Source organism: Eschrichtius robustus, chromosome 17, assembly GCF_028021215.1.
Source record: "Eschrichtius robustus isolate mEscRob2 chromosome 17, mEscRob2.pri, whole genome shotgun sequence".
Lineage (NCBI taxonomy): Eukaryota > Metazoa > Chordata > Mammalia > Artiodactyla > Eschrichtiidae > Eschrichtius > Eschrichtius robustus.
The window spans coordinates 75,927,650-75,937,995 of NC_090840.1; the positions used below are offsets into that span (position 1 = coordinate 75,927,650).

Sequence of the window (10,346 nt, forward strand, 5' to 3'; positions counted from 1 at the left end):
TACTCCCTCCCTCCTGCCCCACTTAACATGATCGGGAACAAAAGATCAGGTTCCTTTTCTTTGGGTTTTAAATGTCCAAGGTCTTGAGACAAAGATCAGGTTAGCTGGAGAGAAGCATTTTCCAATCACATTCCCAGCCACCATCATGGGGGAGGGGGTCCCTGGGGGAATGGGTGGGGGACATTCAAAAGGTCACACCTCACCTATTCCTCATTTACTGCTGAGAGGAAGAGGGCCAGGGTGAAGTCAAAAGTATGCAAATTCGTTTTTCTACACTTCCTCTGCATTTCACCACTGAAACTTTGAGAAACACCACTTGGGGAAAGAGACAGTTCCACTGGGGGTGTCGGGGTCAGGGGGAGGAGGGGTCATCTCTAAAGGCTGGAGTCCCCCATGGGCCCAGGAGGCCCTTTCAGATCAACTCCAGAATGGGGCATTCAACCACAGACGTGAGGTGTGCAGGAACAAGGACAGTCCTAAATCTAGGAGCTGTTGTGATCAGAGACTGCTTTTATTCAAAAAATGGAGTCAGGCCTCACTAGGCCAGGAGAGGCTGTGTCCTTCCAGTCTACTAGGTCTCCCACACTGGAGCTGGACCCCCCAAAACTCTCCAAAGTTAATCACACTCAAGCAGAAGAGACCCCTGGAATAATTGTACATACACGTGTAATATATGGAATGCCACCGGGTCAGGACAACTACACATTCTCAAGATGTCCTCAGTGTATCACAACATATAATGGAACTGTATCTCATGATCATTTAACTTAGCTATATTCAGCTATCCTTCAAGGGCCAAATGCTTTTTTTCTTAATTTAAATAATAAAAGTGTACTTTGTCTCTTGTATTTAATTGAATTTTTTTTGGATATTGTACATTGTACTTTACTGTACACTGTACACTACTGTTTGTGCTATACATTTACACACACGTGTTACTGCACAGCATCACATACACAAAATCACGTGTGCACAAACGATCCTTCAGGGGCAAATTCGGAGACTGAATCATTTTCACCATGCAGTTTTGCCTGCTGAGCTGACTTCTGGACTTCACGACTGAGACGTGTCTCCTGTGTAAGGTTTCTTCTCCTTTGGTGCTTTTAGGTCTTGAGGGATGCGTCTGTCTGTTAGGAACTAGCAGAAAATCAGTTTCGGATGAGAACAGGAAACCGGACCTCCAAGGCTGGTGAGCGCTGGGGAGGCCACCATGGCTCGGTAACCCGCCTGCCACGGACAGGCTGTCTGGTCACGAGAACTCCTCGCTGGGCCACGAGCTGGCCGTGTGGTCCTTGGTAGGGCTTTCACCTCCCTGGTCTGATCACTCATTCTTTCAGTGAGTGACCTAGATGACTTTCAAGTTCCTGCGTGACTCTGGGCAACTCACATCACCTCTCTGGGCCTCCATGGGCGGTGTGAACAGGTTCCAACCTTGGACGAGAATCAGAGCTTCCCAAGTGGGACTCCTAGACGAGATTACACTGTGTGGAGATACTGATCTCCTCAGCACTTTGGGTGGGTGGCCCCAGGGTCAGTCATCTCCAGCCGAGAGATGCTTCCTCTTTTACTGCCCATTCCCCAACCCACACCTTATAAATTCTGTTTCCCGAGTGTGCTGTGGCCTGAAAAAGGCTGAGAAGGATGGGACTAGGTGATCTTCAATGTCCTTTCCATCTTATACCAACTGCCCCACCCTCAGCAGTTAGAAACAGGTGGTACACAGGTAAAAGATTATGCCACGTGGGGTTCCTCTAACTGGGTGACAGGGACCAATGCGTCAGAATCATTTGGGTGCCTGTTAAAAATGTGGATTCGTGACCCTCCCACGCAGGAAGCTTAAACATACGCAAGTTATGGTCAGATAAAAGAAATACCGGGCAAGAGGAAACATACACATAGAATGTTCTGGCAAATTCACACACTGAAAATGGATGGGGGGGAACACTACAAGCTGAGCGATTCGTCCTGTATCCACCTTATTTTCTCAAGTCTACAGTGACCAATGCCCAAACACTGGGATTTTCCTGTCCAATTCAACCATCCACCCCAAAGCATGAACCCATAGCACGCTTCCTTCCCCCAAAACTTTGCCTTGTTGGGGGTGCGTGCAGACAGAGTAATGCAGACGATGCATGTGCTACACGTCCCAACACCAAACGCATCAAGAGGTATATTAATAGCACCAGTCAGTTTCACACTGAATTTACCAAGAAACCTCACCACTCAAATTAGCCCAAGTAATCTACTTACAAGAGTCATTCATAAATTCGGAACTTCCTGGGCTGACAAGTTCACAGTAGGTGGCCCTCGGCAGTGATGGTTGCCAAGGGGCCTATCATAATGAGATGCCCACTTAGAAAACCACCACCGTCTTCTAGCAACATCCAGCAACATCCAGCAGCAGCAGTGTCTGCTCCTTGGTAGACAACTCTCTTCAGAGATTTTTCGAGTTGTGTTTGAAGTACACTCAGCAGAGGTAGTAAAAACAATAGGTGGGTGTTGAAGCTGGTGTAGCACTTTGCATTCCAGCTCTGCTTCTTATTAGCCTCTAAGTGTTCTCTGTTTCCTCATCTGTAAGGTGGGGATCATATAACTGGCCTCACAGAGTTACTGTGAGGTAAGAAATACCATCTGCAAAGTACACATTGTCCATGCTCGATAAGGGAAAGTTATTACTGTAATAAGGTAGACGAAAGAACCCCAAAAAACCAAAATCACAAAAACCCGCAATGTGACATTTACAGGAGCCTTGTTATTAGGGAGGCCTTTGTCTGGGTCATAAATGCGACACAAAGTGTCAGACATGCTGTCTCGCTCCTCAACTCCCGCCTCCCTGCCCCCATCCCCTTCTATCACCCTGCCGCCCTGTCCTCTGGTGCCCGGTGACTCTCCCTACTGTCCTATCTCCAAACCTAGCTAGAGCACTTTTCCAATTCCTGAAGGACAGGATAGGCTTGGAGGGGCTGGGCCTGGGTGAGCCCAAGGAAACACATCCAAATGCTTCCTTCTCAAGCTGCTCAGGCCCTTAGGGACTTGTGTGGGGTGTCAGGGGTCACATAGTATTGATTCCCCCCCAAGGACCCATCATCGGGCCCAGCACGTAGTAGGTACTCACTCAGTGTCTGTGGCTGAATAGCAGGATGGACCTGCTTTCTCCACGATGAACTGAACACTTGATAGTTACAAAAGCGTGTTTGGAAAGGACCGTGAAATACCCCTCAGCTTTCATTTGCAGCCTGCGGGATCTGAATGCCCGCACCAGCCGGTCTCCAGTGCCTCCAGAGCTTGGGGCAGTACACAAAACCAGAGTTCAGGGGAGCAGAGCAGACATTTTAGGATTTTACTGGCTGAGTTTCACTTCCTGGCTGCCTTCTGTATTTTACTTCAGCTCTGGTTTTGAGCAAAGCTGGGGCCAGGCCAGCACACACACTGCCAGCAAAGGCCTCCCCTGGTCTACATGCCCCTCCTCCCAGAGTCCCAGACCCTGAGGCTGAGCGGACAGGGCACTCGAAGTACCGAGTACCTGTGAGACGCCAGGCCCTACGCCAGGCAGACTGTGTCCGCTTCTGACTTAAGAGCCACAACAAGCTGCAAAACAGGCATTGGGATGCCGGGGGAGGTTAGGCAAGCTGCAAAAGACTCCACAGTTAGGGAGCCATGTGTGAACCAAAGGTACCAGGTCCTAAGTTCCACGGTCCTTCTCCCTTTCAAAGGAGAACCCCAGAGGGGCCAACCCCAGCGTTCAGTTTTGCATAAAAGCACTGCAGCAGTTTGCAGTTACCTTACAGAAATACCTGCCCTCCCATCAAATCCATATCCCATGTCACTGCCAGAAGGATACAGCCCTGGCCTGGAATCAGCACTGGACAAATCAGTTCCCACCCAGCGGTGACTATGTCTTTGTGGGGAGGGGGTGTCTTTTTGGAGTGTTTCTACGAAGGGGCTAGGTTAGCAGCTAGAGCACACATTACCTCATTCAGTCCTCCAGACAATCCAGAGAGGCAGGTGTTATCAGGCCAGCTTTGTCCGAGACGGTTCTGGCTCAGCAAGGCCCTGCGATTCGCCCAAGGTTACACAGCTACTGAGCGGTAGGGCCGGGATGCCTTCGGCTCCACAGTCCAACAGTATCTGCTGAGTGGGCACTGGGTTAAAATTCCACAGAGCTCCAAGTAGCCGGACACAGCCGGTCCCAGGAGACGCCACTAAGCGAAGGAGTCAAGGACGGAGCTTTTCTTCCTCCTGCTGCCCAGGTCTCCTCCCAGCCTTAGCCCCTCTGCATGGCTGCACCACTGTCCCCCCCTCCTTACGTGAGGGGGCTGCGCTGACTGGGGTAAGGGAGGGGGGCCAGGAGCCCCTAACGGGGCGCTCGGCTTCAAAGCCATCGCTTTTCCCGCGTCGGGCCTTCTTTTTCACTGTGGGTTTAAGGGCTTGGTCCCCTGCCAAAGGAAGGTCAGGGGCAGAGGTACCTTTTGCGCTGGAGGACCTCCAGCCCCCAGCATTTCCTTGGCCTCAGAGCCTTGCACTAAGGCGGCCCCGAGGCGCTCACAGAAAGACACTCTGGAGCCGTGTGATAAGCTCGGTTTGGGAGCCAGAAGACCTGGGTTCCGGTCCTGACTTTGCCTCTTGGGTAAAATGCTTCCCCCTCTGGATCCCAGTTCCCTCATCTGTTCAATTAAGAGTACGGGACGCCTGAAGCCTGAGACTCTGAGCAAGAGGTTCCTGCTCAGCCCTTCCAGACCTCATCACGGGTGAAGCCCTGGCACAGTCCCCTGCTTCCCTCCCTTCCCTCCCTCTCCCACCCCACCTCGACTGCCCAGAGCACCCGGGCCCTGCTGGGCTACGGAGCACCTCTGGGTGGGTGGAAGGAGCTCTTCTCCACCCTCCCTTCAGTCCCCACCATCTTCCTATCGTGTGATTTGGGGCACGTCTGTCTCCTCTGCTAACTAAGCCATCAGCTGCCAGGAGCCTCCGGGATCATATTCTGATTCGCATCCTCAGTGCCAGCTGGGGTCCCAAATGAATGAGGCAGGTGGGGACCTCCAAGCTCTCCCTACTCAAAGCACGGTCCACAACCCAGAGCATCACGTGGGGAGGTGTTAGAAATGCAGGCCTTCCGCCCACCCCAGCCCGTGACTCAGAATCTGCAAGGGAATCCCCAAGGGATCCGGGGGCACACGCCAGTTTGGGAAGTGTTGCAAGGTGTCCCCCCAGTTCTGACATGCCCTACCCCACATCCCTCGATTTGACCACCCAGCTGCCTCCTGACTTGTGGGCCTTAGTAGGGCTCACTAAAATGTAGCCTGTCATTAAGCAAAAAACATTCACCTTAGGAACCTTCTAGAAGCCTGCCACTGACTCTCAGATTCTAGAAGCAGCATCTGAAATGTACAGCCCCCCAGGGTGATTCCCGGCATGTGTGACCCACTGGCTCTCTGAGTCTCAAGGAAGCCCAGGCAGCTTCAAAATGTTCAGGGCTCTCCCCCTCAGTTCTGTGGCTCTGGCTACCCTCGTGCTCCCCGTCCATCAGCCCCCATAAATGGATGACTGCCAACAGCCAACAGCAGAGACAAACAGACCAGCAGCCCACCTGCCCCTCACGGGCCCTGCATCCACTACTCTTGACATTTATTCAACTTGGAAAGAAAAGGAACCCTTCCAAAACACGCTTTCAGTTTTTTTAATAAACCCTGCAGTTCCTCTAATAGCTTCAGATTATCTTAAATATTTATAAAAATCATTCTCAGCATCACTTCTTTAAACAAATCTCCTCGTCAACTTCGATTATTTATGTATTTATGAACATGATGTCTCCTTCCCTTGGAGCAGATGGCAGCTAGTAAGTCTCTGGAAAGGAGAGGAAAAAAAATCAACGGGACAAAACGTAAACTCAGTGACTCCCCAGTTTACTCTCCTTGACAAGCTCTGGTACAAGGATCTCTCCATTCACAGTGGAAGCACCATACTGTGGCCAGTCAACAAGTGGTTTGGGAAAGCATGGAGACTTGAACTTGAATCTAGGACGAAGCTGTCACCCAAGGGCTTGATCCTCAGTGGGAACTGGAGCCCCGTTAACGGAGGGACAGGACGATGGGACTGGGGCCAGGACAGAAAGAGCCCAGGGGTGGCAGGAAAGTAACTGACATTTGCTGAGCACCGTCTATGTGCCATACACTGTGCTGGGAGGCTCCCCAGACCACCTCTGTGTGGACCTTCACAACAACCTTTCCAGGCAGCAAACATTATTCTTCATTTGAAAGATGAAGAAGGCCCAGAGAGAGGAGGTCACGGAGCTAGTAAGCAGCAAAACCAGGATGGAGACCCAGACAGTCTGGCCCCCAAACCCATACCCATGCTGCCTCTGAAGCAAAAAAGGATGAGAGGAAAATACAGTTGCTGTTAACCTCATGCATCCTTGGCTACAAAGTTATTATCTTCCCTTCAACCTGGTGAGGCCAATCACCCCTTTTAAGACCATCAAAGACTTAACTCCCAAAGTTCTACCCATGCAACAGAACTCTGTCCATTTGACAATCTGGGGGGATCAAGTCTTGGGTGAAATCTGGAAGGAGTGGATACAAAGTTTATGAGAAGATATGAAATGAGTGTCATAGGCACATAAAGAGCTCACTTTATGAGAGAGGAAAAAAGACCTTTTACCCTCAAGGATGGATGAAAAACAGGATCATAATGATTCTTTCTTCATCACACCTTTATCAAGTGCCCCAGACAGGGAAGGAGAAAAAGAATAAAATCAACCCTTCCCCCCACCCTTCCTCAATTTACTTCTCTCCAGAAGCTCCAATTCAAGTTAAAAAAGGGACATGGGTCTGGCCTTTGAGGCACTTATGCTCTCTCTAGTTGAGGACACAGGGATCATTACTGCTGCTGCTGTTGATAATAATAATCATTGATGATTATGGCCATTTAATGGGGGCCTGTGCTGAGAGCATCACTCACACGACCGCAATGAGCAAAACCATCCCCCCGATAGATCGTCCCATTTTACAAATGAGAACACTGAGGCTCTGAGAGGTGAAGAAACTTGGTGACATGCACACAGGCATTAAGAGGGGGCAGTGAGGTGTGAATGTGGATCCTGCCCTCATGTTCAGGAGTCCTGTGAACTGGATGGAATGGGGCAGGGATGATTTTGCCCGTTTATACATGCCGAAAAGAAAGTTCTAAGAAGGTCATGACCTCTCTAAGGCTTCAGGCCAGGGCATACCTAAAGTGGACTGATTTTAAATCTGACGTTTCACTGACACAACACTATCGCCACAATGCTTGCTGGAAGATGGTTTCGCTGGAGAGAGAGAAACCGCTTTGGCGGCCAAGTCCCAGACCTCCAAAGCCACAGGACAGTGATCTCTTCAATCAAGGAGATGATCAGCGTAAGGCCACAACCTCGGGGCACTGGTGCCCCTCAGGAGTCCCTCCTGTCATGGGCTCTGGGTCCTGAAGGAAGAGCTGACAGAGACTGCGATTCCACAATGGGGAACCAAGACACACTTGGGAGGAATGGCCAGAGAACAATTGCAGAAGGTCACCTACAGGCCAGTGCGCTGACCTTGAGGTAGAGACAGACTGTACCTCCACAAAGAGCAAACCATCCCTCTTTTGTTCATTCTGTCAAAAAAAAAAAAAAAAACAAAACAAAACATGTACTGAGTATCCAGCATATGCCAGACAGCCTGCCAGGTGCCAGGGGAAACACAAAGGCCCTTCAGAAGGGAGCGCAGCCCACAGGGAAGAGCGGGAGACCTCTGCAGTTGCAAGTCTGGAGTAAGGACCTTGAACCTGCTGCTTAATTGGCTGAGGGTCTTGGGCCAAGTCCTGCACTTCCTCTAAGTCGTAAGATGAGAATAAAATCTCTACTTCATAGGTAACTATGGCCACTCTATGCCTTAAAAATGAATCTGTGCATGCTTAAACCGCAGCTGGCCACACAGAGGTGCCTGCTTCTGCCTCTTAAAATAATAGCAGCACTCAGGCTCATCTCCTGCCCTCCAGCTGTGAGAGAAAAAAACACCAAAACAAAAAGCACAGCTAAGGATCCTAAGAGAAGTGCACACAGGCCTTTGGGAGCTGAGAAAGGAGAAAAGGAATGGCTGTCAGAGAAAGCAAAATTACCTGAAAAGCTCCCCAAGTGACCTGAGGAAATGCATAGTGAGCCTTTATACGAAGGCCATTTCCAAGTACCCCTGAGGGTGAATCCACCCTGGGCTCCTTCAGCACGCACGCTCTGCCCCTCCCCAAGCCTAAAGTTTAGCAAGGATCCAGATAATGCAAATTACAACGTGCCTCCCCAGGAAGAAAACTCAGGCCAGCTGACCACTTCTGCATGCCCCACCTAGGAGAAAACCCACCTCTCCCTAGCTTCCTCCTGTTTACAGGAACCCCAATGCCTGGGAAATCAGCCCAGCTGTCAGCCCTGGCAGGCCGCCCCGGCGGCCAGTCATCTGGCGGTGGCAATCAAAATGAGGCTTCCTTTTCATTTCCACTAAATGCAATCTTCCAAGAATAGGAGAGGCTCAAAGTCAGAGTTTAAGCTCCTTTTCATAAGAAGTCAATATTTTCACAAGCTAATCCTCCTTGGGAAGGGGGTGGATTACATATATCCCAGGTGGCAAAATGTGGCTCTCTGGGGTGGAATGGATGTTACAGGGCAAGGAAGCCAAAATGTGGAACCACACCCAGCCACTCACTTCTCAAAATTCACCACCCACCTATTCATTTCACAGGTATCTATGGAGCACCTCCCATGTGCCCCAGGCCCCCCTTCTAGGCGGCGGGGGTGCAGAAATTAAAGGTGACTGACAATGACACGTCCCATCGCTGCGCCCTCTCCAGGCCAGGAAATACACGCTCCTCTTCTCGAGGCCCAACTCAAAGCAGCCCATTTTAGAGACAGGCGCCTAAGACTCAGAGAGGGCAAGCGATTTGCCCAAGGTCACACAGCTATTCAGTGGCAGAGCAAAGAATTAAACCTAGGTGCAAAGTCCTCGTGACACTCCCCGGCGGGGCCTCCTTCCCGCTCAACCCCTCCCCCTCTGGCTCCATTTCTGCGGCAGGGGGAGGATCAAAGACCGCTGCCGGGGGCTCCAGTAAGGGAAGTCCTCGGTTCCTCTTTCCTTCCAGCCCCGACACAGGACACACAAGGTTCCATACCCACGGTGTGTGTACACAACCCCAGGGAAGCCGTGCAGGCTGCAGGGGCATCCACTCGTTAACACTGAACTTCCATTAAAAAAAAATGGAAAAACAAAATACGATGAAAAGATAAAGGGCAAAGAGGAAGTGCTCTTTAAACAGAGGCGGGTGGTTACCCCACGAGGAAGTCTTGAAGCCAAGGGAGATTCTGTTCGCCCCCTCCAGTTCCTCAATTCTAAGAGACTGGCCTTCCAAGCCCCCAGTCGAAGTTAGCTGGGGGGTTGGGGGGTGCACGGCGCCCGGGGTCAGACCCTGCGCCCGCACCTGGCTAGCAGGAGGAGTCAGCGGGGGGGCGGCCACGCCAGGCACCCCTCCCTCCGGCGCCGCCGCGCGCTCCCCACAGCTGGGCGGACCCGGGCGGCGGCCCCTCGGCGTGCGCCCCTCGCGCCCTCCAGCCCCCTCTCCCCCGAGGCGCATCCTCGGGGCGCCCCACGCGCCGGGGGCTCCCACCGCTGCGGCGCCCCCTCTCCAACCACAGGGCGCCCGGCGCGGCCCGGATCGCACTCCCACCTCTCCCTGCACCCATCGCGCGCGCGCCCCGCACCCCACGCCCTCCCCGGTGGCAGATCGGCTCCCAGGGCGCGCGCAGGCGAGCCGGGCGGCGGCGCCGGAGGAGCCCCGGGCACGTACCTGGTGGCCCGGGCGAGCGGCGAGGGGAGCGCGGCCGCCGGCGCTGGAGCGCAGGAGCCTGGGAGCCTCGGAGCCTCGGGTGCCGCCGCCGCCGCCGCCGCCGCTTCCGGGTTGGCGGGTCTCACGTCACCGCCACAGGTTTGCGAGCGGCCCCCGCCGCGGCGGCCCAGCAGCAGCAGCAGCAGCCCCGGCGACTGCCAGGCGAGAAATAACTATAAAAGGAAGAGACGCATCGACGAGGAAGAGGAAACGCCGTTTACCTTCGAGAAGCCGCGCCGCCGGCGCTCGCACAAAAGGAGGACGCCCGCCGAAGCCGCCTCCCCCCGCGCCCCGTCCCCGCCGCATCGCGGAGCCCGGCGTCAGCGCGCGCGGCGCCCTGGGACCACCCCGCGCCGGCCCCCACCCCACAACCCGGGGGCCGGGGCGCGGGTGACCTTGGGCAAGTCGCGGCAGGCGGGCGAGCGGCCGCCCGGGGGCGCGCTGCGGGGCTCGGCGCCCTCCCGGTG

The 10,346-nt window shown here is 53.3% G+C and overlaps 1 protein-coding gene across 2 annotated transcripts in view; it reads right to left on the reverse strand.

Moving 5' to 3' along the window:
- Nucleotides 1-9,937, reverse strand: part of CYRIB (CYFIP related Rac1 interactor B) — a 147,040-nt gene extending 137,103 nt beyond the window's left edge. The window contains exon 1 of one of the 2 annotated variants that reach the window (XM_068526018.1): nt 9,841-9,937. The gene's annotated coding sequence lies outside the window, so the exon portion shown is untranslated. Of the gene's footprint in view, nt 1-3,971; nt 3,992-9,840 lie in introns of those variants that run through there. The other variant, XM_068526019.1, reaches the window with a different exon arrangement.
- Between the last annotated feature and the right edge of the window lie 409 nt (nt 9,938-10,346).